Source organism: Propithecus coquereli, unplaced genomic scaffold (assembly GCF_000956105.1).
Source record: "Propithecus coquereli isolate 6110/MARCELLA unplaced genomic scaffold, Pcoq_1.0 Scaffold273, whole genome shotgun sequence".
Taxonomy (NCBI): domain Eukaryota; kingdom Metazoa; phylum Chordata; class Mammalia; order Primates; family Indriidae; genus Propithecus; species Propithecus coquereli.
The window spans coordinates 4638085-4646350 of record NW_012148319.1 but is presented as its reverse complement, the minus strand read 5'-3'; positions in this window follow the sequence as shown (position 1 = coordinate 4646350).

The window sequence follows — 8266 nt, the reverse complement described above, 5'->3', positions numbered from 1 at the left end:
TCATCTCAAAAAGAAAAAGACAAAAAGAAAAGAAAAGAAAACTGTATGTGAAATCATGATTCTTGTCCTCTTTTTTGCATCCCTTTCTTTTTATTCTCAAATCAAATTGCCCAATCTTGAGCTGTATGCTGACATTCCCTGTGAGCAATAAAGGACTTCAGTTTCCCCTTTATGCTTAGAGATCTTTTATATTACAACTTGAGAACTTTGTTACTAGTCTGTTGTTCTTTATCCTCTTCACCTTGTGTATTTCCTGACTGTGCCTTCCTCTTATATCCATCACCTGCTGTTACCAACATAGATTCTCAATGCTCTGAATGTTGTACTTTCTCTTTGGCCACATTGTAGACTGTTTCCTTAACATTTTAAGGACTCTGTTTTAGCCAAACGGCTACAAGAGCAATGATCTTCCCAGCCATGCTTCCATCAGTGACTTTATTGTTCACTTATGTTTTTATCTTGTTGACCACTTCAGTTAGATTCCCAGTTGCTATAAACTTACCAATTCATCTTCAGCCAGTCATGATGGCAGTTGCAAAAAAGTCACAAAGTAATCTCTGAAAACTTCATATTAGCAGGCTGCTCAGTTCTAATCTATGAATCTTTACGAAACTTTACTCTTTATAGTTTGCTCTCACAAAGGGGAAAGGCTTCTTTTCTTGGTGATCTCTGTGGTTTGAGAAAGGAAGAAATAGATTCTGAGAGAAGGGAAGCTAGGCAGACTGTCCTCTGGAGAATAAATCCTCTTTCTCAGTGGCATTTTCCTCTATCCCTTTTAAAATTTCTTGATGACTTCCAGGCTCATGACAAAGGCTTCTGTAACCAACTGTGGCAGTACGTATCTGTCCTGGGTTGAGGTTGTGACTCCTCACAACAAAGGCAGCCTGACTACGAAGAGATATCTTCAATATGTTTTCTTTTTTTATTATTATTATTTTTTTTATTTCAGGAAATCATGGGGGTACAAACATTTTGGTTACATGTTATGACTTTGTCATATCCCAACCATGATTTGAGACGTGCCCTTTCCCCGCCCACAATGCTCACCGCGTCCATTACTTGTGAGTTTACCCACCTCCCAACCCCCCTATTCCCGAAGAATATTACTACTGTGTGAGCACCTCAGTGTTGATCAGTCAGTGCCAGTTTGATGGCTAGTACATGTGGTGCCTATTCTTCCATTCTTGTGATGGCTGACTTCGGAGGATGGGCTCAAGCACAATCCGGGAAACTATAAGAGGTGCTAGATCACAGTTGTTTTTTATAATTGTGTAGTATTCCATTGTATACATATACCATATTTTATTAATCCACTCATGTATTGATGGGCACTTGGGCAGTTTCCACATCTTTGCAATTGTGAATTATGCTGCCATAAACATTCGAGTGCAAATGTCTTTATTATAGAATGTCTTTTGTTCCTTTGGGTAGATGCCTAATAGTGCTAATTGCTGGATCAAATGGTAGTTCCACTTGTAGCTCTTTGAGGTATCTCCAAATTCTTTTCCACAGAGGTTGCACTAGTTTGCAGTCCCACCAGCAGTGTAAGAGTGTTCCTATCTCTCCACGTCCATTTGTTGCTTTGGGATTTTTTGATAAAGACCAATCTTACTGGAGTTAGGTGATATCTCACTGTAGTTTTGATTTGCATTTCCCTAATGATTAGAGACGTTGAGCATTTTTTAATATGGTTGCTGGCCATTATTCTATCTTCTTTTGAAAAGTTTCTATTCATGTCCTTTGCCCATTTATTTACGGAGTTGTTTTATTTTTTTCTTGTTGATTTTTTTGAGTTCTAGCTAGATTCTTGTTATCAGTGAAAGATTGAAACTGGATCCTCACCTCTCACCTCTTAGAAAAATCAGTTCGAGATGGATAACAGAATTAAACTTAAGGCATGAAACCTTAAGAATCCCAGAAGAAAATGTAGGGAAGACTCTCTCAGACATCGGCCTAGACAAAGAATTTATGAAGAAGACCCCTAAAGCAATCACAGCAGCTAAAAAAATAAATAACTGGGACCTGATCAAATTAAAAAGTTTTGTACAGCCAAGGAAATTATCATTAGAGTGAATAGACAACCTACAGAATGGGAGAAATATTTGCTTTCTACACATCTTCAATACTTTTTCAATTCTCCAGCCTATCACTCCATCTCTGCTTCCCACATATAACAGTGGCAGTATGCAAAGTGATGGTTCCAAAATTCACACAAAGTTTGTTGTAGTTCACAATAAAAAGTGAAGAAATGCAATATGTAAATAAAATCTTTAAAGTCAAAAATGTAGAAAGACCAAAGGAAAATTTAATCATTGAGTAGGAAATGGTTATCTAACCAAGTCAAATTCATATATAAATCTGTGATTATAAATCAAAAGATCTGTCAAAGTCAAATAAGATGTGTAGAGATGAATCTCTAAATTTTATGTTTTATTTGGGATACAAGAATTGTAATTCAGAGCATACATATAGACTGGGTGGTCTTCTCCATGTCCAAAAAACAAAAAGGAGGTTGAAAGTTTTATATTGATATAAAGGAAAAATGTTATATATTGTTTTTCTACAAAGTTTATTAGCACTAATAAATTTTTAGGGAGCTAGCAACCTCTGATTGGTTAGTGATAGGGGTGGATAAAACTAGTCTTAGAGTTGCAGCAGGTCGCTTCAGAAGCCACTAGATACAAGTGGTTTCAGGTTACTGCAGGCGGTTTTAGCAGCCCGGCTTGTACAGAAATACATGGTTGGAACAATGTTGTGTGCTCTAAGTGCTTTTTCCCTCTGGCTTCTCACTCTGTTTTAGTTGATATGACAAGAATGACCCTATTTGTATGATCAATTTTCACAGATCCTTCAATTTAAAAAAAATCAGAGCTTTGATTATGAATATGCATATCTATCATATAACTGACTCGGCTACCTTTTTAGAGGTATATATGTGACTATAATTTTAACTTAGTATCATAGCCCATAAAAACACTAGTTAATGTCCCTTTAGTTTCCATGAAGTAAGTCAATGATCGTTTATGGAACACCTACTATATGGTAGGCCCAAGCTCAGTTCTGTATAATAAAGATGTGCAGTACATGATACCTGTTTTCACAGAACTCCAATCTTTCTGTGAAACTGAACACAGTTTATCACACGCACTTCCAGAATACCGTACTGACAGAAGAATGCACAAAGGATATTGAAGCATCCCACAAGACAGGACCAGCGTTTCCTGACGGATATAGAAATGCTCCATAGATCTTGCACATTTCTACAGTATATATTAAGATGAAATAATATTTCCTTTCCAAAAAGCTGTGATTAAAAAGCAAGCGTTTGAACTGACTATTTACATGAATTGGGCTGTTTCAAAAATAGACTAATCTTGGTTTAATAGCAAGTTCCTAATGAAGTTAAAGTGAAGGCAAAGCATCAGTGTTAGTGATGAAATATTACCCAAATGTATATTTAGGAACTATGTCTCAATGGGATCCTTTCCTCTAAAGTTTTGAAAATTCTTTTTCTTAATTCTGTAGAAATCTAGTAGTATCGCATTTGTAGCCGTAACACAGTTGCAGAATTCCAAAAGGACTATTTTGTCCCATTTATTATAGTAAAAAAGAAATCCGTGCTGAATACAAAACATTGCTGTTTTGATTATGTGAACTGATTGTGTGTAATTTTGCCGCTTCTTTTTATGTCATCATGTCCATTGAATCCCTTTTAAAGGAAAATCATTTTCTAGACTAAAATGTTATCATAAGAGCAGCTCTACTTTTGCTGACATGATTTTGATTAGGAAATTTAGATCTTCACGCTATATGAATACATTAGAAGAGGATTACTCTGATCGAGACTTCACAAGAGAGCTAAAATATACCACAAATAAATAATCAAGCATCTTGTATGAATTTAAAAATAAATCATGTATCATAAAAGTAAAAATGGTCAGTTTAGGCTCAGAAAGAACACAGATAGCATTGCTAATTTGTGGCAGAGTGAATCCAGTAACATGGGTTTTTAATTAGATGGCAGAAAGAGTAAGGTGACAGGACTGAGAACAGGTAAATCATCCAGGAATAGTAATGCACCGAGCGCAGAGCCAGCTGGTGCGGTGCTGCCTCGGTGTCAGAGATCCGTGCTGCATCCTGAAATGGGGACTGTTCAGACAGTCTGTTGCACAGCTGTTCTTACTCAGAAGCAAACAGCCAGGTCTGTTAGTGGTATCACTCTGCAGGTACTAAAATGACAGCAAAGTTTCTAGGAAGGACTAGATGTCTCAAGCAGACGAAAAAAAACAAACTTTATTAGAAACACCAAAAACACATATTAAAACAATCCCCTCTTCCTTCCTTTTCTTAATCTAATGCATTATGTTATCAATTGAGTTGTTTAGTCAGGACTATATTTATATCGTCATATTTGGAGTTCTTAAATTTGAACCAGGGAGAATCAGCAAAAAGTTATTGGTGCTATTTTTAATGTGAATTTGATCACACATAAATTCTGGGGTTTTGTTTTTTAATTGAGATTATGTCAATATGGGTAAATGCTTTGCTAAAAGTTGTTTAAGAAGGAAGAGAAGGAAGGCCTTTATAATATTTAACTTCTTTTTCATTATTGACTTTTTAAATTTTTAATTGACATGTAATCATTGTATATATTTATGGGGTAGAGTGTGATGTTTTGATACATGCATACAATGTGTAATAATCAAATTAGGGTAATTAGCATATCCATCACCTCATACATTTATCATTTCTTTGTGATGATAACATTCAAAATCCTATCTTCTAGCTATTTTGAAACATATAGTATATTATTATTAATTATAGTTACTCTATTGTACAGTGAACAATAGAACTTATTCCTTCTATCTAACTGTAACTTCATACATGTTGTTCAACCTCTCCTCATCTTCCTTTCCCTGCTCCCATTCCTAGGCTCTGGTAACCACTATTCTACTCTTTTCTTCTATAAGATCAACTTTTTCAGAGTTCACATATGAGTGAGATCATGTAGCATTTCTGTGCCTGGCTTATTTCACTTAACCTAATGTCCTCCAGACTTATCCTTGCTTTGCTGCAAATGACAGAATTTCATTCTTTTTTATGGTTGAAAAGTATTCAATTGTGTAAAACGTACACTTTCTTTATTCATTCATCTGTTGATGGGACACTTATTCATGGTTTTAAAATACATTTTATGCATTGAGACTCTTTCCCAATAATAATTTAAGAATTACTAAATTCACTAAAGAAAGAAATAACATGTTTAGAGATGTTCAAAAGATAGAAAGTCAGTACAGGTGATATAATTAATGGAAAGAAAGTGTGTTTCCATCAAAAGGAAAGACAATGACTTTGAGAATTGGCACTTAGATCAAGTCGTTAAAAGGACACCACCTGATGAAGAAGGGAGAGCTCCCCGGAGGCTGCTGGGAAGTGCTGAGGGGACAAGGCAGTGGGCAGTTGAGTGCTGCTTCCACGTGCTCCTGAACTAAAAATGGGGCCCGGACAGTTCAACAGAGGTTGCCCAAATCCCAGACCTGTACTGTGTCTTTTCCTATTGATGGTTTTGGCTTTGATTTGTTTAATTTTATTTTTTTGTTTGCTTGTGTGTTTGTGGAGGTGAGGGTGCTGTTTGTTTGGCTTTGGCTTGTTTCTTTCTTTGTTTGTTTGTTGTATATAAAAACAGAAGCATTTCAACTTAGTAAATTATTGGCATTTCAGTTTCAGCCATTTTGTTTTAGAAAAACCAACTTGATGGAACAGAAAAGAAAATCACCACCTTTAAAGCATCTGAAAAACAATCTTATTTTGAGTGTTTTCTATCAATGACTGATAACTCTTAGTAATTTTTATGTCAAAATGAGCCAAACTCCATTGGGAAATAAAAGTCCATTACTTTATCAATTTCTTGCTTTGTTGAATTGGTAGAGGCTTTGAAAAGGATGTAATAATATTTGCCCAAAAACAGTAGAAGGCAATACCCATGAGTGAGTAAAATTTTAATCAAAGCCAATACACACATGTGAAGTAGTTTAAGTCTACCTTCATTGCCTCACCAGTTTGACTTTTTAATATCATTCCTACTTTTTATTGGTTTTCCATATTGCAAGTATCCCGAATATCATTCACAATCATTCAAAAAAAATGCAATACTAGATATTGAAAAGACACAAATGTACAAACCATTTTGCTTACTCTCAAGGAACTAAATAATTTAAGTAGGCAGACAATTATATAAGTAACTAAATGATAATTCCACAAGCATTATAATGGGAGAATGAATACCATCAATGCAATAATGAATATAAGCATAATGGTAGAATGAATGGTAACCAGTATAATGAGAGAATGAATACCCTGTGAGTACAAAGGAAGGAAGAAGTCAAAGAAGCCAATGGGAGAAACACTATTTGCTGTTGATCTTAAGTGATGGGTCAAAATTTATCACAAATATAGAAGAGGAACCACAGAAATAATTCCTTTCTTAGCACAGTAGTAACAAAATAAATTTTGATTTGTATGCCATTGTGTGGAAAGGGCATATGCTCTCCAATTTGCATCATTCCCTTCCCTGTTTTGCCAGACGCCTGGAAATACTTAAATTTTCAATTCCCAGAATAGAATAAGCAAAGTTATGGCACTGAGAGAATAGAGAGTACCTAAAATTGGCATAATATGATATTAATAATAATTGCTAACACTTATGAGTCTTTACCACGTAATATCACTTCTAAGTACAAGTATTATTTCAATTAATGTTCATAACTATCCCATAAAAAGTATGGATTATCATTATTTTATTTGAGTGGGTATTTCACTCAAAGTCAAGTGGTAGAGTCAAAATATAAAGCCAGTCACTCCAGAGAATAAGCTCCCCAAAACCAACATATACTGCATAAAAGGTAGAATAAGATCACTCCAGGGACTCTGGACTTTATTCTATAATATTTTGTAGTAATAGGGAGCCATTAAAGGATTTTAAGAAGAACAATGATTACTCCAATTTGTGTTTTAGAAAGATAACATGGAGAATGGATAGAAATGGAGTGGAGACTTTAGCAAAGAGAAATAATAAGGAAACAATAGTGAATGAGAGAGTAACCAGGGCAATGATGGCAGGGATGTAAGAACTTTGTGGAGCTGGAATTCACAGTCTCCCCAGGCTTGCTCTCCAGGCACCCTTATTCCTGCCTCCCTCCCAGCCAACTGGGACTTCACTGCTATGCCGTCAGCCTCAATTCCCACCCTTAGTAACAATGCCCACGTAAGAGGTAAGTTTAAGGTAGAATGAGTCTGAACTCTGACATACAACGGAGTTGGAAATCTAAAGAATAAGTGGAATTGAACAGAATTCTCAAGGTCTACCATATAAACTAATCATCACTTACGTGCGTTTATCTGTAGAGTTTTAGTCTGTACATGGACTAAATTTCAAAAATTACTTCTTTGGGTAAGCACCAATCCTAGAATTATATATTAATTTTGGTCATTTAGCCTTTTCTGTTTTTATTTTGAAATGTTTCATATGTAATATATGTGTGTATATGATATTTTTAGGTAAGTGATAAAAGATAAATAGCAAAATGAACATCTGTAGCCATTACTCAGGTCCCAGACTTTAAAAAAAGAACATTATTTATTCACTGTTATTTATTCATCCTTTCATCTGGTTCTAAGATTAGCAAACTAAACTGCTTGCACTCTATGACTAAGAAAACTTTGTGTCTGGAAACATCCATGCTAGACCTGCCAATGATTTATTTGCTCAAAGGACCTAGGAACTTACGGGAAAAGAACTCATCTTTCTCAGGTCACTGAAAAGTTCGGGAGAGATCCAAAGGTTTTAGGTCAGTATTTGAGAGACATGTGCCAGTCTGTCCATCAGTATGCCATGCCCACATTTTTGGGCAAAAATCTGAAATAACTGCTTGACTAACATATCTATGGGACACTAAGAGCGTGGGATAGCATTGGCAAAATTGTGAGTATCCACAAAAAATGTTAAGAACTGGCAAATATGGCAGTACATGAGACAGCTTTGTGAATGTTCTGGCGAGAGTAAGGTTCACGGCCATCTGAGTTTAAACAGTGGCTTTCTGGCTGCTCCCGGTAAATTCCACAGCCTCCTCAGAGGCCTCTTCTGGTGTTGACCCTGAAAGAAGAAAAGTGAAAAAGATGGATTCCACATACCCTGGGGATGAGTCTTTCTCTCCTAGGAAATCAAGGGAAATCCCTGCTATAATTATTTTTAATTAAGAAATATTTA